Consider the following 26297-nt stretch of genomic DNA (forward strand, 5'->3'; position numbering starts at 1 on the left):
AGAAAACTTGTTGACAGTGCCCTCTGCTCTTATCTGGGTCCTTGTTGAATATATTGAATAGTACTGGTCCCAGTATCAACCCCTGAGAGGCTCTACTAGATCCAGGCCTCCAACTTGATTCTGTGCCATTGGCCACATCTTTCTGACTTCTTTCCTCCACCTCACTACCGAATCACCCAGGCCATACTTACTTCCTCAGTTCAGCTGTGAGGATGCTGTGAAATGAAGTCAGATACTACCCTGAGATCAAGACAAACCATATCCACTGCACTACCATCATATGTCCACCTGGTTGTGTCCTCAGAAAAGGCTGTCCGGTTGGTTCATTTCAATGTAACACGCTGCTAATGGCGATGGCCACAGGAACAGAGGTGTTTTGCTGGACTTCTCTGCAGGGAGGAATTTACTCACAGGCAAGGGAGAGCCTATGCCTTTAAGTTTTGACAGTCTCAGGCTGTGTGGTGCCTGACAGCTGCTTGGGAATTTGTCATGGACTGCTCTGGAATGAGCTGTAGGGTCTGCCGCTCAGGGTGCGGACTGAGATCTGCATGGAGAGTCTGTGACTTCTGACAAGACTGCAGCACATGAAATGGCAAAGGAATTACACATGGCAGATATGGGAAGCTACAATAAAAGAACAAAAAACTTAATGTGAATAAATATTTGCTGTTATTTCAAGCCTCTAGCTCTTCCAAGATGTTCTTGTTCAGCCTGTTCCTTCCCACGTGGGGTGCAGAGATATGCAAATGATTTCAAGTGTAGTAACCCCACCCTGGTGTACAAACCCCCAGTGTTCTGGTAACTGATGCACACAAAAACCCAAGCATTTGCTCAGCTCATCTTTAGTTTCAGGTGGAGGAGTTATTTGTGGAATGTAAAACACCTTGGTCTGATTGGTGTCACCTGCAGTACTCATGCAGATGATTTCAAGTGTAGTAACCTCACCCTCATGTACAAACCCCCAAAGTTCTGGTAACTGATGCACACAAAAACCCAAGCATTTGCTCAGCTCATCTTTAGTTTCAGGTGGAGGAGTTATTTCTGGAATGTAAAACACCTCCTTGGTCTGATTGGTGTCACCTGCAGTACTCATTGTGCGTGTCCCAGTTGCACAGCAGTTCCAAGCCTCGTTTTAAACCCCCCCACTGTCCTTGAAGATCCTTGTTTCAACATGCTGCCGTTCCTCCTGCTCCTTCCATGCACCTTCTGGATTGTCCTCTCCTGGTTAGCACGAGCAGGATTTTGTCAGTTCAGCTGGAGGAATCTGCACTTCACCCTGTGAGCTAAATCTTTCCAAAGAGATGTGATTGTTGGCAGAGAGCAGGGTTCCTTAATTCTGTTTTCTAGGCCCATGGTATTGCCTGACTCTTCTCTTCCCTGCTACCAGCCAAAGGGCTGCTGCTCCGCCTGCGTGCTGCGCTATTGAACCAGACAGCTACTCTGTTTCCAGTCCTGCTCAGCTGTCAGCTCTGCAGACACTTGGACTTCACTGGTGAAGCCAGCCACAGCTTTTCTGTTCAGCAAAGCCACACAGAGAGCAATGATTCAGCACAACAGAATGTTTCTTGCTCTTGTCAGTCTGCTCCTGGCCACTATTCCACTCTCGCTGATTTTGAGATTATTTTATTAGCAGAAATTTCAGTCTGGCACTTTACTTATAACAGGCTAGCCATGTTTAGTCTGTTCTTAATTGAACACAAGGGCTGTTGCAGTGCTGAAGTCTGAGGATTGCTGACTGTCCAGCTAACAGAGGCTCTCCAACACTCCAGCTGTTAGCTGACAGTCAAGATTTCACAAAGGTTTCTGACTCTTACCATGAGTAGTTTAGAAATGTCAGTACCTCTCAATTCCTACATGTACACTATCTTTGCCACAAGGGGTTGCTGTCTACTTACAGCTGGTTGAGGTTCTGCCACCTGAGCTACCTTCCAAATCCATCTATTTTCTTACAAGGAGCTTTCCTATTACTTAATTTTATTTATCATTATTATTATTTGTGTGTGTTTGTTTAGCACAGAGCATATTTGGTATTTTTTTTTTCTCCAGAGGTAAAGAGTTGGAGCAAACTGAGCTATCTTGAAGCTACACAAGCCTGAAACAGTTTTTTGTATGTATTACTATTAAAAAAAAATCAAAACACAATGAAAAGCAAAATAGTCTATTGAAACTGAAACCCTTTAACTTCAGCCTTAAAAACTAACAAATCAAAAAGCCAACGTTAGAATGAAGTGGGTTTGTTGGAGCAGTTCAGAGCTGCCAGTCATAGAATCATAGAATCATAGAATCAACCAGGTTGGAAGAGACCTCCAAGATCATCCAGTCCAACCTATCACCCAGCCCTATCCAGTCAACTAGACCATGGCACTAAGTGCCTCATCCAGTCTTTTCTTGAAGACCCCCAGGGACGGTGCCTCCACCACCTCCCTGGGCAGCCCATTCCAATGGGAAATCACTCTCTCTGTGAAGAACTTCTTCCTAATATCCAGCCTATACCTACCCTGGCACAACTTGAGACTGTGTCCCATTTGCTTTGTCCCCAGGGAGAAGAGATGGGAAGAAGGGAAGCGAAGGGAGAAAGGAAAAGGAAGGAAGGGAAAGGAGGATCTAAACCTTTAAATGTTATGAAGAGCCCTCCAATTAAGTTGAAAACACAGCTGCAAGTACTTTAGTAGCAGCCTATAAGGTGGTAATTCTGCTAGTTCTAGAACAAGTTGGTTTTCTTCAAGTCAGTAAATCAAGAATTGTCTAAGAACTTTTTAAATGCTGCACAAGAATGGATCTGACAGCACCAAAGTAGCTACATTGAAAGGAAGCTCCTAAAAGTCATCTTCTTTGAAGCAGTCCTCCAAAGCCAAGAATTGATGCGGTAGGTTGAAGAGCCCAAGGTACCTTGAACAACACTGAAGTGAGGAGTCTTGATTTATTCCCCTAGTCCCCAGCATTACAGTGAACACTGCTGCTATTATATTCCAGCTTGCTCTAAAGCTCTTGTTTCAGAAAAAAAAAAAAAAAAAAGCTTTAAAAACTACCAGAAGCTTGCATGGTATGTGTGAGACTGAGGACAGCCATAATCTTTGTCAGGACAAAAAAAAATAAGAGCTGAAGAATTTCAGTGGCTGGGAACGGACTAATCGTCTGAACAAATGCATGGAAAGAGCAGAGGGCAGAACAGTTAAAGCAGAAAAACAGCTGTGGGATAAATTCTTCCTGAAAGGAAGCTACTGACGAGAGCAAAACTCTTTATATTGCTAGTATCTAAAACACTGAGCTGCTGAAACAAATAGGGAAGAGCTAAAATCGAGCCCTAGTTAGGAATACTTTGGTTCAGAGCTTTCCTGTGGAACAGCAGGACCTAAATACAGCTGACTGTGAATACTATTCCCAAACCTCTGGGTTCAGAGGAAGAGATAGCACCAGGCCTGATGAGGAATAGATCCCAGAACAGTGGAGTCATGGCTCAGTATTTTGTCTCAGATTTCAGAGACAAAGACTAAATCATCAAAGGCTGCCAGACATTTCCTCTGAGAGAGGGAAAACTTTCTTTCCAGACAGGCACCTCATGACACAGCCACAAGGAAGGGCAGAGTGTGATTCAGAGGGTTCTCTACCAAAGAGAGAGGCTGGTGGCTGGGGCACATGCAGCATCCCACCCTGGCCTTGGAACGAGGCACAGCCAGAGAAGTGCAGGAGACCCAACTGCTCTGTGGGGTAATCAAGAGCATCTGCTCCTCCAGCACCATACAAGGCAATTGTATCTCATGTGCTGGAGGGGATGCACTCCTCCTGTGCAAGCCTGTGACTTGTTTCTGAAGGCACATGGATTCTCTTGTTTCCCTTACAGACACACATGGAGACATGCCCTGAGAAACGCCTGTGTAGTGTGGAAAACATCCTAGAGTACTCTAGCACTGTCATCATTACACTGCAGTTAACTCTGATTCAGTTTTCCACGATGAATTACATATGAAGATAAATCACAGTTTGCCTAGCAAACCCCTTCTAATATTTATAAATATGTCTTAAATTGTCCCTGTGTTTTCCTTTTTTGGTGTGAGAAGGATCACAGAATGAATCAGAGCCATGGAATGGTAGGGGTTAGAAGGCACCTCTGGAGATCGTCTAGTTCAACCCCCACTTCCCTCTATGCCCTCAAGATGCACCTGGACATGAAGTTCAACAAGGCCAAATGGAAAGTCCTGCACCTGGGTTGGGGCAATCCCAGGCACAAAACCAGGTTGCCCGGGGAGGTTTTGGATGCCCCCTCCCTGGAAGTGTTCAAGGCCAGGTTGGATGTGGCTTTGAGCAATCTGGTCTAGTGGGAGGTGTCCCTGCTCATGGCAGGGAGGCTGGATCTGGATGATCTATAAAGTCCCTTCCAACCCAACCCATTGTGATTCTGTGGTTATCTAAACAGAGAGAACACGCCTCCAGATAATGCTCTGTGGTGGCTACTTTGATGTAGCTCATCTGGGTCACCACAGGCAGCACTGACCTCAAGTGTACCAACGTGGAAATCCCAAACCTCCTTTTCTTTCTGATAAGCCCCTTCTGAGACATCTTTTCAGGGAACTGAATATTTTAACGCTTACTGATAGGTGTCACATTCAGCTTTCAGATCACTTTTGTTGCTCTCTTCTCTAATTTTCCAGTATCTGGGAAAATACAGACAGAGTGACTGCAAGTGGTGCTCCAGGGCTGGTTTTACCGAAGCCAGGCTTAGAGGTGGCACCACCTTTCCGCACATGCTCGCTGATCCCCGCTGTAAAGGGGCAAGGTGTGGGTTTCTCTGGGCAGCAGCATTCACTCTGCAAGGCTTTACCGTTATGGCCCCAAACCCTCTCACAGGATTCCAGAGTTCGTCCCTGTCTGCACGTTCCTGGTGAGCCTGGCTGTGCCACACGCCCGGCGCGGCCCAGGCATGGGGTCGCTGCCACATCACCTGCCTCCGTTACTCGTACTGCACCTGTCTTTGCCGTGCAGACCTCGTAAGCAGCGATGCTGTTATTTTCAGGGTACTGCTCGGGAGGGCTGAGGGCTGTGGGGTGCGACTACCTCACCCGCAGCCCTCGGGGCTTCCCCGTGGCCTCTGCCCGCCCCAGCGTGGGGCACCCGCGAAGAGTGGCTGTGCTGCGGTTCACAGCCCAAGCCCCAGAGCTGAGGTCCCCGAGGTCCGAGAGAGCTGTTAAGGGAGGTGCGGGAAGAGCGCTTGTGCAGGTGTTCGGAGCGGCACCACCTGCGTTCAGCCGGCCCTGGGCAGCACCCGAAGCCCTTCCCGCCCACCCCCGGTAAGTTATGGAGGTGAAGCGTGGGCCCGGGGTGCCCTACGCCGGGCTGCGGAGGACGGGCGCCGCTGGGCCGTGCTGCCTGCCCACCCTCGCTGCCGTCCTGTGGGGTCACCAGGAACCGCGGCCTCGTGCGAGACCGGTGTGGGGGCTGAGGCAGCATCGGGACCTGCTCCGCTCCGCCCCGCGGAGCCGGTCCTGTGGAGGGGCGGCCGCGGGGTGCGCGGGGCGGGGACTGCTGCCGCCCGCTCCCAGTGAGCTCATCCCGCCGACGCGCCGGGCCGGCCGCCGAGCAGCCGTGCCTGGGCCGCGCCGCAGGAGCGCTGGGCGCGGGGGCCGGGCCCCGCGGGCGGAGGTGAGTCCTGCCGCCGCCCCCTCGCCGTACGGGGCGCGCCCCTCGCCTGGCCTCTCGGGGGCTGCGCGGGGGTCTCGGCGGAGCGTGATCGCGACAGAAAGTTTCTGGCCGAGCAGCTAGTCCGGGCATGTCGCGCTGTGACCGCGCCCGACGGATGCGGAGCCGGGGCCGGGGCCGAGGCGACTCGGGGGGGTAGGGCGGCGGGACGGAGGCGGCGGCTGCCCCATGCCGGTGGGGCCGAGAGCAGGACCGGTATCAGGGCCGGCACAGGTGGGGGCAGGGCGGGGAGGAGCGCGGACCGGGGCAGGCGGCAGTAGCTGGCCGCGGCCGGGGCCCGGGGCGGGCGGGAGGAGACGGCGCTGCCGGGCGCTGCCGCGGGGGCGAGGCCTGGTGCTCCCTACGCGGCCGCGGTTTCCGTCTCCTCGCACACACCTTTCCGTCTGACTGGCACAGTTGTGTCTTTGCTACCAGCGTTTCTGGAGAGAAAGATCCTGCTTTCGGGAAAACTTGGGTCTGTGGCTGCTTTTGGTAGTCAGATGCGGAGAAGCCCCTGCCAGGGACAGGAGCCGCTATTGCCGGGGCGATGGCACTGAAGTTGGCGGCGGTGGCGGCAAGGGGAGCTCCGCGGCGTGCAGCCGGGTGCTGGGGTGCCCTGGGCAGCGCTGGCAGGAGGAGAGGTGTGCGAAGTTCAGGCGTTCACCCTACAGGCTGGCAGGGATGTGTGGCCGTGGGCAAGGACTTTCTGTGACTGCTGCAATCGAAGGTCCTGCCCTTGTGGTCGTTAGTGTCGCCTGATAAAATGCTGTTTTCATGCTAGTAATGTACAGTAAGAGTGTGTGGTATACTTTCTAAAGCTTCCTCATTTCTCAGCAGTGTTATTTCAGTGAGCCGTTTGCCCTTGCCTCTCAACATTTCTGGGACAGAAAGGTCCGAAAAGGCTTGTTTTCAAAAACAGAATGTGACTGAAGATCTTTGTGTGAGGATGAGCCTGGGCGGGAAAAAAAGGGGGAGTTTAGATCTGAGTGGGTCCCCTCGACCCCGTTCTCTGCCCTGTACCTACCTGGTCGCCCTCTTTGGTGGCAGAGTGAAAGTGGCCCTTGGCTGCTGTGCTTCAGAGGTGGTGTTTTCTGACTGAAGCAGCAAGCGCTGCGCTAGCGTTTGGAGAGCTAACAGTTGGGGGTGTGGGAGGTTTGCCTTGGGCTGCTGTCACTGCTGCCTGTCAGCTTGCAGGAGGTGTGCTGCCTTCGACTGTGCTGAGTGTTTTGCTCATCCAAGCTGCTTCAGAGTTGTGCAGGATTATTCAGTGCAAGCAACGGTCCCGTTTTAGATGGTATTTTTTGCTAGCTGCTGCTTAAAAATAGCCTGATGCTTATAAAAAATACCAGGGAATGAAGGAAATAAATGTGATAGCTTGGATCCTACAGAATTCCCTCCTGCTGCCAAAATTGAACCTTTCCCGGTTGTTCTGATCTGACTGTTAAGTGCTGGAAAAACAGCGTTGTGTTATTAAATGCTGCCCCCGGACAAGGTCAGCACAAATACAGTTTATTTCTGCTTACTGCGGTGTACTTTGCGCCTCATTTACAGAGATGGTCTAAAGTGCTGGGTGTCCTGCTTTCTCAGTTTAGCTAACCATCGGAATGTCCAAATGGTGATGAATTATGTCTGCTTTGGAGCCAAAACATATTTGGTTCCTGGCCAGAGTTGCTCAGCTTCCCATAGCAGTCTGTAGGAAAAAGATGTTTTGTGTGTCTTGACCACAGTCCTGAAGTTGATGCCATAGCAACTCTATGATCTGAGCATAGGCTTCTGAAGACAACTCGGCAGCCTTAGCAGAGCTGTTCTGTTTTTCTTTAGCTGAGCTTCTTAACTGTCATCAAGACTAAACCTTTCTTTGAAGATGAAAGATTAATCAGCAAGCCTTCAAACTCTCGCATATAAGAACATCAGCCTGATCTGTTGGTTATTTGTAATGACACCCATAAACATCTGTAAGTCAACATTTATATTAATGGGGTTTGAATTAAGGTTTCAATTAAGAGATGCTGTTTTGACTGAAAAATTGGTGTCTGGGGCTTTATCAGAGGGTAGACCAAAATGTTTTCCAGAGGAAAAAAAAAAAAAGAGAAAAGTCAGCTTTTGTTTGTGTGTGGGTCAGGTCTGGGAAATCTGGGTTAGTTCCTCTCTTTGGGTTGCATTCAGCTCCCAAGAGCTGGAGGTTGGAGAGTTTATTATGACAGAGCTGTGGCAGTGGAAAGAGACAAAGGCATATGGCCTGGCAAATGTGTAAGGTCTTGCTGCTAAAAAATACGTTTGTGTGTAGGAGACACTGCTGCTGGAAAACTGACTGCTGAATAATAAGCAAGGCATGAACACTGCCAGGGAGGGGGCATCCACAACTTCTCTGGACAACCTGTTCCAGTGTCTCGCCACCCTCATAGTGAAGAACTTCCTACCATCCAATCTAAATCTACCCTCTTTCAGTTTAAAACTGTTAGCCCTGGTCTTGGCACTGCACTCCTCCATAAAGAGTTTATCCCCACTTTTGCTGTAGCCCCTTTTAAGCACTGCAAGGCCACCAGAAGGTCTCCCTGAACCCTTCTCCAGGCTGAACAAGCCCAGCTTTCTGAGCCTGGCCTCACAGAGAGGTTCCAGCCTCCCTGTTGTAGCATCCTCCAGACCCACACATGCAAGTTCATGTCTTTATTGCACTGGAGGCCCCAGAGCTGGACACAGTATTCCAAGTGGTATCTCCCCAGAGTGAGGATGGATGTCATCTCTCTGGAACTTTGCAAGGCCTTTGATACACTCACCCACAATGTCCTTCTCTCTAAGCTGGAGAGATGTGGATTTGAGGGGTGGACTGTTTGGTGCATAAGGAATTGTCTGGATGGTCATATCCAAAGGGTCAATGGCTTGATGTCCAGATGGAGATGGGTGACAAGTGGTGTCCCTCAGGGGATCTGTTTTAGGACCAATACTGCTTAATACCTTCATCAATGATACAGATAGTGAAACTGAATGACCCTCAGCAAGTCTGCAAATGACATCAAGCTGAGTAGTGTGATCAATATGCCAGACGGACACAGTTCCATTCAGAGACAAGCTGGAGGAGTGGGCCTGAGTGAACCTCATGAAGCTCAAGAAGGTGAAGGTCCTGCACCTGGGTTAGAGCAGTCCTTGTTAGCAGTCTGGGCTGGGGAATGATTAAATTGAGAGCAGCCCTGCAGAAAAGGACTTGGGGATGCTGGTATATGAGAAGCTGGGCGTGAGCCAACAATGTGCCTTTGCAGCCCACTTGAAACTGGAGCAGGGTAGATTGAGATGGGTAAATTGAGAAGTTTTTTTGCTGTGAGAGTGGTGAAACACTGAAACAGGGAGGTGGTAGAGGCCCTATCCCTGGAGACATTCAAGGTCAGGCATGATGGGGCTCTGAGTGGTCTCTCTATTGGGGATGCCTCAGCTGGCTGCAGAGGAATTGGACTAGATGACCATTAAAGGTCCTTTCCAACCAAGTGCGTTCTGTGATCTTGTGACCTTGCTCTTGGCCTTGTTGAACCTCTTGAGGTTTGCATAGACTTTCCTCTCAGACCTGTCCAGGTCCCTCTGGATAGATCACTTCCATCCAGTGTGTTGGCTGCAGCACACAGCTTGGTGTTGTTGACAGACATACTGAGGGTGCGTTGATCTCACTGTCCGTGTCCCCAGCAAAGGTGCTGAATGGCACCAGTCCCACTATTGATACCTATCTTGATATCTGAAGTGCAGTCCATGGTCTGTCTGCAAGATGTGGAGATGCTCCTGTGCCTAAGGAATATTTATGAGAGGCCAGAGGCTGAAGGCCTCAAGGTGTCTGTTGGAGTTCCCTCTCCAGTGTGTGACTGGGAGTGGTTACTGGAGTATGTGCTTGATTTCCACAGGCAGTGCCATCTCCAGTTTCGTCTTTCACTTACTCTCTTTTCTCTTCTTGGTCTGGAGTAGTAATTTGTAATGAGGGTGCCAATTTGACAACAGAAGTTCCACTAGCTTGTTGGACAAAATGGCTTTCAGAGCAGCCAGCTTGCCAGATTTGAAGTGTTTCCTCACTGGTGTCTTGTTGCGAGGGATGGCAGCTGGCAAGTGCTGGAGAAGGACAGTGTGCTGGGTTTCAGAGACTGTCTCCTGAGTCTTAAAGAGGGACCACTTCAGTGATAGCACTAACTGAGGACTTTGCTTAGCTGTTCACAGAACTTTTCATCCTCTGAGGTCAGATCAGGAACAGCCCTAGGATCTTGATGTCACTGAAGTTGGTGGCAGTGTTCAATAAATCACTGCACATTTGACCCTTTTCTGCTCTGTGTCAGCAGGTGGAGGGGTTATGTCTCCTTGTGTCTGCATGATGACTGACCTGGTGAAGCACTGCTTTGTGAAGTGGTTTTTTGGCACTTCCACAGTCCAGATGACCTTAAGAGGAGGCTGGCTGAGGCACTTAGTGTCATGGTTTAGTTAATTAGAAGGGTTAAGTGATAGGTTGGACTCGGTGATCAGAGAGGTCTTTTCCAACCTGGTTAATTCTGTGATCTAGAAGTTCTTTAGCTCTGCCATGTGTGCCTTGGTGAATTCAGCTATACCTAGCCCTGTATGAGACTGAAATAAAACAGATGCAACTCAGTTCTGCTGTTCTTAACTATTGTACCCATGGTAGGTACAAAGCCACAGATACACAGTTGGAATCTCTCTCTCTGCATTTTTTCTCAGCTGCCTTAAATTCCTGGTGTTGTCTTTAAGTTTGAACTTGTTAATTATCAATACATGTTTTAGATTTTTAACCTGTTGGGTGGTGTTAAAAGAGAACAAAATCTCCATAACCTGAGGTTGGATTGTTCACAGTCACATATTTGCCCTCAGCAGATTTTCTTTGATTAGTGATCCATAGACTACTCTTAACACCTTTAAGGGTAAGATGATTGTATTCCAGCACTGATGAAGAAGACTGCAGAAGGTGAATATATACATGTATGGGAAGTGAAGGAGTTGTGCTGCTGGAGTGGGAACAGCCCATGTGGGTGGTCTGGAGAAGGAACCACATTGGCATCCTGGGACAGTGGAGGTGTGTGAATGTGCCAGTCCATGGCTGGAGTCATCAGTATGAATGTTGAAGCTCCTTGACCTCACCTCATTTCTTACCCTTTCCTTTCTCCCTGCATGTCCCCGTCTGGCTCAGAGAAATCTGTAATTAAAGCACTCAAGAATTAGCACATTTGGAACAAGGTCTGAAGACTTTGTAAGGCGTCTTTTCAGCTTAATCCCAGCTACTGTTGTGGTTAGTCCTCTAATCCAGATAGCAAAGCACACTTGGCCATAGCAAAGAGCCTTGGCTTCTGGCTGAACTCCTGACTTCCCCTGTGAAGGTCACTCACTTCTACATCCATTTACTGAATTAGCAGCTGGTGTTAGCGCTTGTGTTATCTACACCTCCTGGCATACAAAGCGCCGGCTCAGAAATGCATAGGGCAAATGGGTGAGGGGCTGCTGCTGCTTGTTCTCTCTATCGTTATCACAGATTTGATAATTAACAGCTTGAAAAACAGAGGTGCCTGTGAAACGCTCACTGCGTTGCATTGAAGTTGTGTGTCTGGTGTGGGTTTGATTTTTTCCTTCTGTTTTTGAGTTGTTAGTGGGGCGTCTTTTTTTTTGGTTGTTGTTTGGTTTGTTGGGGTTTTTTGTTGTTGTTGTTTGTTTGGCTTTTTGTTGCGTTGGTTATTTTTCTTTTTTTCTTCCTAAGACTTGATCTTAGTCTTGGTTAAATTTAGATGGAGCAGGAGAGAAGCTGGAACTTGTTAGCAGCACAGGAAACGCCCTGCAGAAGGTTTTTGATGTGTGTGTTTGTGTGAGCGTGACCTCTCAGCTACATGGCTGGAGTTAGGCTGTGGGGAGCTGTGCTGGGCTCAGAGCAGTTTTGCACCTTCACATGTTTTATTAGGCTCTGGAGGAACGTCACTGCTGTGGATTTAATGTAATTAAGTATATTAATCATTAAACATCTATGACTTGTCAAAAGCTAGTAGTTTCGAGTCAAATTCAAAGCTGTTGCACTTAAAATAGCTGAAGGTGTTTAATTGCTGGAAAGACAGAGTCCGGATTAAACTGCCTCAGCTTTGTTCTACCTGGAAAAACACTAGGATTTGAGTAATCTAAGCATTGGGATTTATTTCTTGCAGTCATTTACAATTAAACTAACCCATTTCTTTCCTAACAGATATCCTTCCTTAGAATGTATATTTCTAGACCTTAACAAGGTAGGGTTTGAATGAACAGTAACAAAGAGAATAAAGAAAAGTAAAATATGACCTTTGCTTTTTGAAACTTAAATGAGATGGAATTTGCTAGAGACTGTAGGTGTGTGGGTTGGTTTTCATTCATCCTTGGTTTTAGTTGGGTTTTTTTGTGTGGTGTTTTGTTCATTTTTTTTTCTTCTTCTTGTTTTTGATCAAGAATGACAAAACACAAAATATTCTCAATATGCATTTTGGAGAGGAACAGGTTTTGTGTTTTACACCAGAAATGCCTTCGAGTTGTGTTGATTATTTAGTTAATATCCTTCAAGATCTGTTTTACTTAGGGCAAAATTCCCATGGAGATCACAAAGAGGGTTTTTTTTTCTCTCTCTTTTTTTTTTTGGTTGTTAGTTGAGGCCTGAGTTGCTGGATTTTTCTACAGTATATGCCAGAAACTGAAAGCTTGAAGGATGGAGTGAGGAATATATTCCTGCTGCAAAGTGTAGGCATGGTTTTACTATGACAAAGTAAAATTTTCAGCCCTTTCCAACTGCTGATGCAGAATCTTTGTGTGCGTGCAGAGAATCACTTTGAAGAGTTCAAGAGCCAATGAAAAGGCATCAAGGTTAAACTTCACTTTTATCCTCAGGTAAATTGTACTTGCAAAGGTAGAAGGGAGTGTAGGAGCACTGTGCCTCTGGAATGATGTGCCACACTGACCTACAGCTTCAGGACTCACTGACACACTTCAGACTCTGGGAATGCAGAGCTCTTGTTTGTTCTCTGCCTGAGCTGGGGCTTGTGCCTCTGTGGTGCATTTCCAGATGTGTTTTCTGTAAGCCTGCAGCAGGTCAATCAGTGACTGACAGGAGCACTCTATAATTTACACTCATTCAGAGGTACTCTGCACGTTTTGAAAGCTCAGAGGGGAAAAAAAAGATCTAATTAATGGTGGTTGGGTTTTTCCCTGACCAAAAATGCTGCTCTTTGTCTTTGGAGGACAATAAAGAAAGGAGAATAAAAGTGACATTAAGTTGTTTTGTTCTGCTAAAATTCAGAGCTTTCTAAGAGTCTGCACCAGAGGAATATACTGAGTTGTTTGTTAGAGAGCACTTTGTTCTTTTTCTCCTCTCTACCCCATGCCTGCATAGAGGGCTCTTCCAGGGCATCCTCTGCAGCAGCATGTGCCACCAGAGCTCCATCTTGGGTCACTTAGGGCTTCTTGAGGGAGTTTATATTATTAGTGAAGTGTTCCAAGAGTCTGGCTACCTGGATCTGACTGAGAAATCAAACACTCTCACCTGCTCTGGTAGAAACAAGGTTTGTTCCTTCCTATTTTGATCTTGTCTGCTAATAGGAAAAACATCTTTTTCTCCTCAGTCAGCCTGGCTTGAGCCTCCTTTCTTCAGTTCTTAGTTTTCCCCAGGAGAAACAGAACTTTTTTTTCTTTGCAGCTTTTCCTTCTGTTCACAGGATTTGGAGCTAAATGAGTTCTTCTTGGTGTTACATCTGTTCTCCTCATGAATCAGTGAACTCTGCTCTGAGTTACACAGGGCTTGCAAGCATCCTGTTAACAGGTCAAGGTGAGGCAGAACAGACCCTCTTGGCAAGGGTTTAGACAGACCTAAGAGGTTCATGAATATTTAGGTTTTTGAAGGATACAAGCTTGCATTCCACTACTGGTTAAGTCCTGGTTGTGAGGCTGTCATTTTGGTGTTCTTTTTGAACACTTGCCTGTGAAGGGAATGCTTTCTGAATCAGAGGCGGTAGTGGTGTTGGCTGTTTAATTGCTGCCAGCAATAGGACAACTGTAAAATTTTCATAAATACAGGCTTGCCAGGCAGTTCATATTTTTGGTAAGAGCATGTAGGATCTTGTCTGCACCAGGGAGTTACTGCAGAATGAAGCAGGGTGTGAATGTGAAGCACTTTTCCCCATGTATCGACAAGCTTTTCTTCAGGAGCAAACTTTGGGATGTTCCGTGTATGCTTTTGTCCCTTGTTTGAGCTCTGCAGTGGACATACAGCTAACAAGGACTCATACCTAAAGTGTGTGTGTACAGTAGTTTCTGTGAGTAAGCTCACTGTTTTCAGTGGTCTGCTCGTGGGAAGAGAGTGCACACATGCTGAGTGGGGGGCAGGCTTGAAGGCCTTGTTTGTAAGCCAGTTGTTTTGGATACTGCTGCTCATAAATGTTCAAGCAGAGCTTATTTTAACACTGGAGCAAGGTCTCTTGTTGCTGCTGCATTGCACATTAACATGAAAAGTGCTTTAAGGGAAAGGCATATATGGATGTTAGAGTTTTCCCTTGTAGAAGAATGTCTGAGTCTGGTCTATAAAACAGCATCGTCAAGTAATTAAAACCAGAAGGTTTACATTTCACAGGAGACAGAAAACTGTGGCATCCCAGGATTTGGGATGGGAAGCAGGGAAGGTAATGTTTCTGCTTTGCCACATTCCTAGGGGTGAGAGATTTTGGGAGATAATTGAGCTGTGATTCAAAGAAGTGGTTTTCCTTCCCCTTTACCTGCCATGAGATCCTGCTCTTCTTCCTCTGTCATCTTCACTGCCCATCAGACTCTGTGGTGTAGTTCAGCGTGCACACAGAAACCCCTATCAGTGCTGGCATGGCACAGCAGGAGCACACAGCTGACCCCTTTGGCTGTCTTGTAAAGACCTTGAGCTTGTTCTGACCTCGAGCAAGCTGGGTTTTGCTCCTCTTGAGTAAAATGGAACCAAGATTCCTACCCTCCCTGCAGACTGTTGGGAGCTGTAATCCGTTTTGAGCTGCTCTGAGGAAGAAGAGGCGGTAGGTGGAACGTCTGAGACACATCCTTATCTACACACCCTCTAGATGACATTAGCTGCAATATCTAGTCTCTGGGCAGCCTTGAGAACATTCATTTTAGATTCCCAAGTCTGCTAATTCATTTTACCCACTGAGTTTACAACATTGTACTCTCCTTTTGTTGTACGTGTGGGATTGTGCTGGTGTGTCCTGGGAAAGGATAACAGCCCTGGTACGCTTGAGCCTGCTGTCCCTGCTTCTTGCCATATTTTAGAGTCACTGGTGAGTTGCACCTTGCTCCCTCTTTAAGACATAGAATCATAGAATCAACCAGGTTGGAAGAGACCTCCAAGCTCATGAAGTCCAAGCTATCACCCAGCCCTGTCCAATCAACTAGACCATGGCACACATGTTTGTTAACAGAGCCATTCAGACAGCTGCATTCTCTCAAGGCAATTACTCTGTCTACGTTGCATTTTTAATACCAGTTTCCAGGATTTTCTTGTGTGCCTTGCCTGACCTGAGGAGGGGCTTGGGCCAGATGGCCTCCACAGGTCCCTTCCACCCTCAGCTGTTCTGTTACACTACCCTAATCAAAGAAATCTTACTGAGTGTGGTTACTTCTTGTCATCACTTCAAGCTGCTGTTGTGCACATAGCACTCTAGTAATGGAGGATAGAAGATGGATGTCCTAATGAAAAAATATGAGCAGCAGTTTGAAGGCAGAGTAATGTATTTTAAAAGTCCTGTTTCAGCCTCCAGAAGTGCTCACTTAACAACAGACATGTTTATCTCCATCTTTAGGCCTGTGAGGCAGGAAGTGTATGAATAATGTGTCCTTTGTATGCAGGGTTGGGATGGAGCTCTCTGTTTGGTTTCTGGCAGCAGTGAGTGGCTGTGATTCCCAGCCATTGCAGGATGAGGTATTTTATGATTAGGGATTATAGAAAACTGAAGGGTGGTTGTGGCCAGGAGGAGGTTGCTCTCTTCTCTTGGGTGGCCAGCACCAGGACAAGAGGACACAGCCTCAGGCTGTGCCAGGGGAGATTTAGGCTCGAGGTGAGGAGAAAGTTCTTCACTGAGAGAGTCATTGGACACTGGAATGGGCTGCCTGGGGAGGTGATGGAGTCGCCATCCCTGGAGCTGTTCAAGAAAGGATTGGACGTGGCACTTGGTGCCATGGTCTAGCCTTGAGCTCTGTGGTAAAGGGTTGGACTTGATGATCTGTGAGGTCTCTTCCAACCCTGATAATACTGTGATACTGTGATATTGTCCTAGAATTTGTAAGGATAACTGACATGGGGGAAAAAACCCAACAGACCAGAACATGGTACCTGTGTTGGGCATTGATGTCTGAAATGGAGACCTGTACTGTTAAGGAGAAAATTCTTAGTAAAACAGGAGGAGAAGGATTGATTTTGGATGAAGACTATAGGAGGTCTGGAGCTAGATATGATAAAAACCTAAAATAGAAAAAAGCTGTGAGTTTGCTCAGCACCATCTTGCCGTTACTCAGGGAAATGCAGCTGCACCAGTCTGTCCTTTTTTAGCAAAACCCAATCTCAGGCATTCTGCATCCCCTGCAAAGATGGGAAGGAGCTGTGTTAATGAGGAAGCCATGTTCGCTGTGCTCTGGGTGTAACAGAGTCACAGAATTGTCAGGGCTGGAAGGGACCTCAAGGATCATCCAGCTTCAGCCCCCCTGCCATTGGCAGGGACACCTCACAGTAAATGAGGCTGCTCAGAGCCGTGTCCAGCCTGGCCTTAAACACCTCCAGGGATGAGGCTTCCACCACGTCTCTGGGCAACCTGTTGCAGTGTCTCACCACTCTCACAGTGAAGAACCTCTTCCTAACATCTAGTCTGAATCTACTCACTTCTAGTTTTGTTCCATTCCCCCCAGTCCTATCACTACCTGACACCCTAAAAGGTCCCTCCCCAGCTTTCTTGCAGCCCCCTTCAGATACTGGAAGGCCACAGTAAGGCTGGCTCAGAGCCTTCCCTTCTCCAGGCTGAACAACCCCAACTCTCTCAGTGTGTCTGTATAGTAGAGATGCTCCAGCTCTCTCATCAGCCTCAGTCCTTCTCTGGGTGTGTTCCAGCATGTCTAGGTCTTTCTTGTAATAGGGGTTCCAGAACTGAAATGCTGCCTTGGACAGCTCTGCTCTCCCATGGCCAGCTTTACCAATGGGCTGCTGTGTTGGAGTGATTGTTCAGGGGCAGTTTGGTTCCAGGGCAGCTCTGCATTGTGTCCCTGAGCAGCAGAGCAGTGTCTGAAGGAGCTCTGGGCTGCAGAGGAGATGTTACACCAACGGATCTTCTCCCTGGCCAGCTCACTTCACCCAGGTGGTGATGGAACTTCTCTAGTGCTGATGGTTCAGCTTCCTTCATGTATCCGTAAAAGCCTCCAGGAACAGACCTTGTAGGAATGCAAGATCAACAGCTGTGTGCGAGAAAAGTGGTGATGTACCAGTGTGCAGAGGCTGAAGGCAGCTGGGTGGCTGCTTCCTACACCTGTGCATTCATTTCAGTATCAACTCTCTCACTATTTCTCCTGTTCTCAGGATCTGTAGGGATCTGTCCTGCTGAGTACTGAGTATCTGCAGCCAGAGACAGGACTGAAGATTCTGAAAGGAAGGAAGCTGTGGGGCAGTAACTTTGGCAAGCAGTGTACAGTGCCAGTATGTATCAGCACTCTGTTTTGGCTGATCCCCTTTCCTGTTGTTCCAGAGAGATGAGGAAAATCGCCTAAGCTTGCTGCAAATTTGCTTTTCAGTGGATGAAAGAGATGGTGGATGAAGCCTTCACTTGTAGGCACTAAGCATATATTTTCATGTTATGTCCTAGGGTGTTTTCCTTGAGTTCTCTGTGCCTACTGATCAAATACTGCCAGGCTTCATCAGTGCCGGCTTTGGCTCAGGATCGTGATTTCATTTAGCATTTGGAGGCAATTTGTTATCCTTTGCTGCAAAGATCACCACTTAGTCTGTTGCAGTCTTTAGGACTCAGTGATCACAGAATTGTCAGGGTTAGAAGTGACCTCAAGGATCATCTAGTTCTAACCCCTCTGCCGTGGGCAGGGGCACTTTCCGCTAGATCAGGTTGCCCAGAGCCACATCCAGCCTGGCTTAAAAAACTTCCAGGGATGAGGCTTCCACCACCTCCCCTCCCTGGGCAACCTGTTCCAGTGTCTTACCACCCTTATGGTGAAGAACTTCCTAACATCTGATCTGAGTCTCCCCTCCTCTAGTTTTGCTCCATTCTCCCCAGTCCTATCACTGCCTGACATGCTAAAAAGCCCCTCCCCAACTTTCTTGTGGCCCCCCTTCAGATACTGGAAGGCTACAATAAGGTCTGCTCAGAGGCTTCTCTTCTCCAAACCAAACAGCCCCAACTCTCTCAGCTTGTCCTCACAGGAGGGCAGCTCCAGTCCTCTCCTGGATAGGGCTGGGTGCAAGGTTGGACTGGATGATCTTGGAGGTCTCTTCCAACCTGATTGATTCTATGATGCTATGATTCTCATCCAGTCTTTGCTTGAACACCTCCAGGTAAAATCATCTCATTTTGAGGTACAACAAAGTTGTTGGTTTTTTTCAAACCTTGAATCACCTGATGTTTGTCCTTTGTTCTTGTTTTGCTTTGCTGGCTTCCTATGTGTGACTTTGTAGACAGAGCAAATGTGGAAATGAGGGGGGGTTGATGGTCCAGGGGAGATCTGTGGTAGTACATCACTTTGAAGACATGTTTGGGTTTTTTTTGTATTGCTTGGAATGCTATTTTGAGAGCTGCCTTAGAATCATAGAATCAACCAGGTTGGAAGAGACCTCCAAGCTCATCCAGTCCAACCTAGCACCGAGCCCTAGCCAGTCAACCAGACCATGGCACTAAATGCCTCATCCAGGCTTTTCTTGAGCACCTTCAGGGATGGTGACTCCACCACCTCCCTGGGCAGCCCATTCCAATGCCAATCACTCTCTATGCCATCAACTTCCTCCTAACATCCAGCCTAGACCTCCCATGGCACAACTTGAGACTGTCCTCCCTTGTTCTGCTGCTGGTTACCTGGCAGAAGAGACCAAAACCCACCTGACTACAGCCTCCTTTCAGGTAGTTGTAGATGGCAGTGAGGTCACCCCTGAACCTCTTCTTCTTCAGGCTAAACACTCCCAGCTCCCTCAGCCTCTCCTCATAGGGTTTGTGTTCCAGGCCCCTCACCAGCTTTGTTGCCCTTCTCTGGACACATTCCAGTATCTCAACACCTGTCTTGAATTGAGGGGCCCAGAACTGGACACAGCACTCAAGGTGTGGCCTGACCAGTGCTGAACTGACCGGTATGCCTCACTGAAATTCTCAGTGCTCATTTTGGTCAGGTCTGAGTTTGGAAAAGATACTCTGAAATTATTTGCTGTTTTCTTTTCTTTTCCTTTAAGTATTCAGGCTGCTAAGAACTTGGTTGGTATTGTTTGGGCTGAAAAATAATAGAAACAGCTGCTTTGCTTTTGCAAATACACATCTTCAATCTGCAAACACATCTTTTGGGTTACGAATACACATCTTCAATCTGCAAACAAAACTCTATGCAGGCACAAAACTGGATGGGTTTAGGTAGGATTTTTTTATCTGTTGGATTTCTCATCTGCTGTATTTGGCAAGTTGAAAGTGTTAAGCAAGATGAAAGTGACACTTAATAGCTTTAGCCCTCCTGTTACTGGTTTAGCCTGATCTTTCCCTCTAATGAAGTATTCTGTGATATTAAATCCCTGTACATGGGATAACTTCCTTCCCCTAGGAGTTCTGAGGTGCTTGAAACAAGCAGTAATTTATTTGTTTCTTATGTCAGCTGCAGTCTGAAGGCCACAATAAACAAGCAGATGGTGGCTCCCCCATCTCAGCTGCAGTAGGTCACTTGCTAAGCTTGAGGATTTTAGTGATATTTAGTGAGGCTAGGAAGGTTAGGTCATTAGGATTCAGCCTCCCTGAGTGGACCTTATAATCTTCTCAGTAGTCACATATGAGGGAAATGTGACCCCTGACTGCTCGCTCTTCATGAGGCTTGAGTGGGCTCTGAGTAGAAGTGGTCTTGGTTAAGGCAGTTCTGCCCTGCATTATGACAGCACAGAAATGTTGTGTCTGCTGCCTGATGAGGAAGCACTGGCCATTTTAAAAGAAAGTTCTGCACCAGAAAGTTGATGAATTTAGCTGCCAGGATGTCATTTTGCTGTCCATTAAATGAAATCTGGTCTTTTTTTTCCTTTCTCTGTGGAGGAGAGCATTAAAATTGCATGCAGAGCTGGAGGAAACAGCATGTGAGTTCCAAAGCATAATGGATCTGATGTGCCAGGTAGTGTTTCTGAACCAGCTGGTGGGATTACATTGCTATGCAGACATGAAATGAACTGTCACTGGGCTCACTTTTCATGTGGTGAAGACTTCACTCCTGGTGATTTAGAAGAAGCTATGTTTTTCCCTTTGCTGCAGCACAAAGAAGAGAGAATCCCTGACCAGAAATAGATTTTTGTAGCCATTTGAAAACCCTGCCCAAAATGATTGCAGGTTTGGTGTGTGGCTGGTCAGTTTGGTACTGTTAGAGGAAGTTTTTGACTGCAACCAGAGATTTTTTGCAAAGTGAGCATTACTTGTGGTTATTGCTTGTGTTTAGCACTAAGATGTTTGTTACATATAGATGGATTTGTTGTGGGTTTTGTTTCTTGCCCCGCTTAACTTTCTAGAGCATGAAGATTCCTTAATAGCATATGTAGTTTAATGAGAGCAGAAGCAGCTTGTCTAAACACAAACTGCAAAGACTAACCCATGCTGTCTGCCTGATCTTATTTTAGAGGACCCAGAACTCCTCTGAAGGGTTTGCTGGGCACTGGATGATGCCTGAGGATTCTGGAGGCCCAGCCTGTCAAAGCATTGCAGTCACTTAATGGAGATCATAGAATCGTAGAATCAACCAGATTGGAAGAGACCTCCAAGATCATCCAGTCCAACCTAGCACCCAGCCCTAGCCAGTCACCTAGACCATGGCACCAAGTGCCTCATCCAGGCTTTTCTTGAAGACCTCCAGGGACGGTGCCTCCACCACCTCCCTGGGCAGCCTATTCCAGTGCCAATCACTCTCTCTGCCAACAACTTCCTCCTAACATCCAGCCTAGACTTCCCCCAGCACAACTTGAGACTGAGAATCCCCTTGTTCTATTGCTGGTTGCCTGGGAGAAGAAACCAACCCCCACCTGGCTACAATGTCCCTTCAGGTAGTTGTTGATACCAATGTGCTATCTGTCCCCAGTTTTACTTTGCCAGATCAATCCTGTCTTCATTTTTATGGGTCATGAAACCATGTCTGGAATTGCAGCAGTGTGGAGGAAGCAGGTTTGAACTGGAGTGGCAGGCTGAAGGAGGCTGAAGCTGCTGCCTGGGTAACGTCGGATGGATGCGTTCTGCCTTGCACTTCCTTTTGGGTGCTGGGAGTGAGGGGTTGTGTTTTACAAGCAGCTTGTTGATGTTTGTCTGGAAATTAGGACTGTATCTAGGACAGTTGAGAAACTGGAGACAGATTTTATCTCTGCACTCCTCATCTTCCATGCTTTGTGGAGAGGACTGTGTTGTCGTAACCTCAGCATACAGCCGGTCGGTAAAACGAGACTTGATTGCTGTGAGTTAGGGCAGGATTTGGGGATTGTTGTCTTCCTTTCATTTCCTGCGTGCTGGTAAAGCTGCAATGGCAGTTTCTGACCTAGTTTTCATCTAGTTTTAGGTTTCTGATTTTGTGCTGACATAGTGTGTGCAGGGTGTCACTTCTGCCAGCTGGAACGCAGTGAGTTTTTCTTCCTCTGTGTTTTGGCCCTTTCATAATTGGTTTTAAAGTAGGGAGTTTGTCACTTTTTCTGTATTTAGGATGGGAAGAGAGATGGGATGAAAGTGCCCATTATGACAAAGGCAAGGAATTTACAGATCTATGGTCCTGTTTAATTTTCCTTTGCTCACTCCTGCCTTAGTGCAAACTACTACTGCAGCAGTCACTAGTCCCTAGGGATTGTTGGCTGGGGTGCTGGCAGTGGGATTTCACCAGGATTGGTTTTTTTAGGCCTTATTTCATTCTAGAAAACCTCTCTAAGTAGTGACCTGCCACTTAAAGAAGGACCAACTGGTTTTTTGAAACCTTTTTGTTGAGGAGAGGATTATTGTTGAAAACAAGCAGCAAGGAGTCTTCTCCTTACCCACCCTTCATTATTCTGCTCTCACCACACCCTCCCACCTTCTTCTTGCCCCTGAAGCAAAACCTGATTTTGTGGCATGATCTATCTGCACTGATCCCTGTCTTGCAAAGCTGGAAGAAAGGGAAGATAAACTATTGAATTTAGAAATAAAGGACAGTGGAATGATAGAGGGTACTGCACTGCTTTGATACCTAAAGGCAAACTGAATGGGGAAAACAGAGCTAGGCTGAATGAAACGAGACCGAGAGGGCACAGTGGAGCTTCGAAGAATTTAGCAGTGTCTTGTGAATGACAAGAGCTGGAGGGGTGAGGTTCAGAGCAAAGAAACAGCTGCAAATCTCAAGGACTTTACAGCTTCTCTGCTGACAACTGCTGCTCCTTTCCCCAGTGCAGACTGGCAAGTGACTCAGCCTGTGATTATTCATCCCAGTCATGGCTGGAACTGTTCAGGTCCTCTCAAACAGGTGCTTACGACCTTTGGAGTTGATGTTTCTGCCTTGTGAATGCTTTTGCCTTCTCCAGGGCAAGACCAGTTTCTTCAGTGCTTCAGGGTAGTAACAAGTAGCTGGGGAAGAGTAATCTCTGAAACTAATGAACAGTCATTTCTGCAGTATCTGGCACCTGACCAAACATTTTTGGACAGCAGTCAAGTGAAGAGACCATTTCTTCCCCTGTGTTGGCGGCCGAAATTACTGGTAAAAGAGTAGCCTAGCAGAGAACTGGGGAGATTGCAGGCTGGAGTAGATACATCTGTGACATCTGGGAAGCCAAATCTAGAACCAGACTGGTGGGAAAAAGCTACTGCAAAAGCACATTCTAATAGCTAGCATGATAATGAGGGTTTTCTCACGCTTCCTCATCTTTCACCTCTTTTCGTTGTATTTTAATAGTGCTCCAGGGCATCCTTCCACTACTGAGAAGTGAGCAGCAAACTGCAAACCTCAGTGTTCTTTTGCAGTCTCCTCTTCAACTGGTGCATAGCTTTTAGGAGCATCAGATAGAAATGGGGGAGATGTGGAGTCTCTCCTAGGTGAGGTTAATAATGATTCGGTTATTGAGTGAGCAGCAGTGAAACAGATGCAGTGTGAGTTGTCAGTTGTCTATCTGTATTGATCTTCCCACCTAAGAAATGACTGCAAAGGGCAAAGACCATATTTGTTTAGGGTATTGTAGAAAAAATAGTTCAATAAGAGCTGTTGAACTTTAGTTAATTTGTTTAGATTTGGCTAAATGTAGTCCACTGAAGACATCATCAATACAATTTACCTCTTTACTGCTTGAAGTCAGACACAGTATCACACAGTATCACAGTATCATCAGGGTTGGAAAAGACCTCACAGATCATCAAGTCCAACCCTTTACCACAGAGCTCAAGGCTAGACCATGGCACCAAGTGCCACGTCCAACCTTGCCTTGAACTGCCCCAGGGACGGCGACTCCACCACATCCCTGGGCAGCCCATTCCAATGTCCAATGACTCTCTCAGTGAAGAACTTTCTCCTCACCTCAAGCCTAAATCTCCCCTGGCGCAGATTCCTTCAGAGGGACTTTTCCTACCTGAGTGTTTCTGTGATTTTACTATTTTCATTTTTGCATCTGAATGCTGGTAAAACCAATACATCTCATCAGAAGTAGCACCTTAAAACAAAAGAAAGTAACCCTCACTCTTCTCTCATTTTCAAATAATAGAATCAACCAGGTTGGAAGAGACCTCCAAGATCATCCAGTCCAACTGAGCACCCAGCCCTAGCCAGTCATCTAGGCACTAAGTGCCTCATCCAGGCTTTTCTTGAACACATCCAGGGCTGGTGACTCCACCACCTCCCTGGGCAGCCAATTCCAATGGCAAATCACTCTCTCTGTGAAGAAGTTCCTCCTAACATCCAGCCTATACTTCCCCCTTGAATCACAGAATATGAGAGGTTAAAAGAGACCTCCAGAGATCATCGAATCCAACCTCCCTGCTAAGGCAGGATCCCCTAGGGTAGTCCACACAGGAATGCATCCAGGCAAGTTTTGAAAGTCTCCTGAGAAGGAGACTCCACAACCTCCCTGTGCAGCCTGCTCCAGTGTGTGACGGTTTGGGTGTTACCCACCTCCCCCTAGTCTTAAGAAATCACCCAGACTGGACTCAGCCGAACTGGAAATTAAAGAATGAAGCTTTATATTTACAACTTAGCACAATATACAAGCAGATATTTACAGTCTGTACAGCTACATACAGAAATATCCAAGTTAAAAAGTAATACAGAAACACAACAGCCCTCCCAGAAACCAGAGTCCCCAGGAGGGGCTCTCAACCACCCTTCCACCTCCCTTTTACCCCTCTACCTTATCCCAGACTTTGCCTTACATTCAAGGTGAGTTTGGAGAATTGACCAGGGGGGTTAGGAAGCAGAGGGATTAGTTACACAGTTAGTTAGACAGCAAGTTAGGGAGAGAAGTGCGTGCAGCCAGAGCCAGAGAGCAGCTCTGTTATCTATGTTTGTGTTCTTGTTTATATACATCTCAGCAAGCCTATGAGTGCAGCAGTCATCACCATTGTTTCCTTTTCACAGCATATAATCTAATTCCTCTCACTAAAATATCTCAGCTAGGCTCAAATTAGCACACAGTGCTCTGTCACCCTCACTGGAAAGAAGTTTCTCCTCATGTTGAGGTGGTTTTTCTTCTGTTCCAATTTGTAGCTGTTGCTCCCTGTCTTACTGCTGTGGACCATTGAGAAGAGCTTGGTCCCAGCCACTTGACCCCCACCTCTCAAATATTTGTACACATTGATCAGATCTCCTCTCAGTCTTCTCCAGACTAAACAGCCCCAGGGCTCTCTGTCTCTCTCTATAGGGAGATGCTCATGTCCCCCAGTCATCCTACTGGCTCTCTGCTGGACTCTTTCCATCAGGTCCCTATCTCTCTTGAACTGGGGAGCCTAAAATTGAACACAGTATTCCAGGTGTGGTCTCACCAGGGCAAAAGAGAGTGAGAGAAGAACCTCTCAAGACCTGCTGAACACACTGAAGTACATCTTAGATCTGGGAATATGCCCTTTGTTTTATGGTAAAATGTTAGTATTGATGACCCAAGATGTAATCATTTTAAAGGATTTCTTTTACTTACCACCTTGATTTGGTTTCTGTTACATCAGTAACACCTTACTGCTGCAAGCATTTTTACTGCTTCTGTTTTCCTCCTTTGAACAATGCAGTCAAGCTAAAGACATTCAAATCTGCCAGAAAAAGGAAATGTTGAGACTTTGTGTGAACACCAAAATTCTTAACGCATTTAAAGGCAGTAAAAGCCTTAGAAGAAGCTTTCTGGAAAGCTTAGAACTGAATCTTGGTATATTTACAAAATACACTTTTCAAACCAGAGTGTTTTTTGAAGTGCGCCTTTAATAAATCCCACGCTGGAAGGTGGTGAGTCCTGAACGCTTCTGTGCAGGTGATGCAATGACCAACACATCCCACCCTTCATTCCTTTGCAAATACATGCCAACTGTTGGGGTTTTTTTTCAGGATTTAAATGAGAGGTTGAACACCACAGCTTGGGGAAGCAGGAAATGTGGGGTTCATAGGCATTAGATGAGGTGGTTACATGCCAAAGGGTTTGGGCTCTCCAGAGGTGATGAACTCTCGTGGGTAGGTCATTGAAAATAACTCACTCTGATGGGTGAGGGATGGAAAACAGGCAAACAAAAGCTGTGGATCATCTTGTTCCTGATGTTGGCATCTGTAGCTAGAGTTGGAAAGTCAAGAAAGGAGGTTGTGGAGTTTTGAGAGAAATTTACAGCATGAGATTTAATTTTTTTTTCCCCCATGTAGTTTTATTTTTCATAGGGGATTCCCTGACTAGTGAAGTGAATTTGTAGGAGGTTAGGAATGAGGCAAACTGTTGCATTTGTGCTCCCAACTCTTTCCACAGCCCAGCATTTGTATCTTCAAACCCCAATCTTCTCTTGGAGTCCCTCATTTATAAACAAGCTGATCATACACATTCTTAAGTAAGGGACTTTCCACCTCTTTCCTCTGTGCTCTGGGGTTAAGGCAGTTGTGTGGAAGTTGTCATGGATCCGAAGACAAACAGCTGGACCAGTTTGAGGGTAGCACCCATTTTAAAATGTGTTCAGCATAAGCTGGGATCCAGTTGGCAGAGTTGATCTTTGTACAACTTCATAAGTGGCTTATTTTCTCTTGTCATCAGATGGGCCTTTTTCCAGTGGATGCTGACCATGTCCGAGTCTCTCATTCTTTTTGGCTAACAACACAGCTGGGGACGTGACTTGTCGTCTTCCCATGTCACTGCTTTCTGTGCAAGCTGCTGAGTAAGGGAGCAGGGCTTCTTTTTTCCCTTGGCAAAGCTAAAAGGTGTAAGTCATGGGAAAAGGGAAGCTGTGAGC

The 26297-nt window shown here is 46.9% G+C and overlaps 1 protein-coding gene across 6 annotated transcripts in view; it reads left to right on the top strand.

The window, feature by feature from the left end:
* The first annotated feature begins 5440 nt into the window (after positions 1–5440).
* The window catches only part of TANC1 (tetratricopeptide repeat, ankyrin repeat and coiled-coil containing 1), an 88943-nt gene continuing 68086 nt past the window's right edge, over positions 5441–26297 (top strand). For 3 of the 6 annotated variants that reach the window (XM_064155331.1, XM_064155356.1, XM_064155347.1), the window contains exon 1: positions 5448–5637. The gene's annotated coding sequence lies outside the window, so the exon portion shown is untranslated. Of the gene's footprint in view, positions 5638–5848; positions 5908–26297 lie in introns of those variants that run through there. The other 3 variants (XM_064155382.1, XM_064155365.1, XM_064155339.1) reach the window with 3 other exon arrangements.

The sequence above is a fragment of the Pogoniulus pusillus genome, chromosome 2 (assembly GCF_015220805.1).
Source record: "Pogoniulus pusillus isolate bPogPus1 chromosome 2, bPogPus1.pri, whole genome shotgun sequence".
Lineage (NCBI taxonomy): Eukaryota > Metazoa > Chordata > Aves > Piciformes > Lybiidae > Pogoniulus > Pogoniulus pusillus.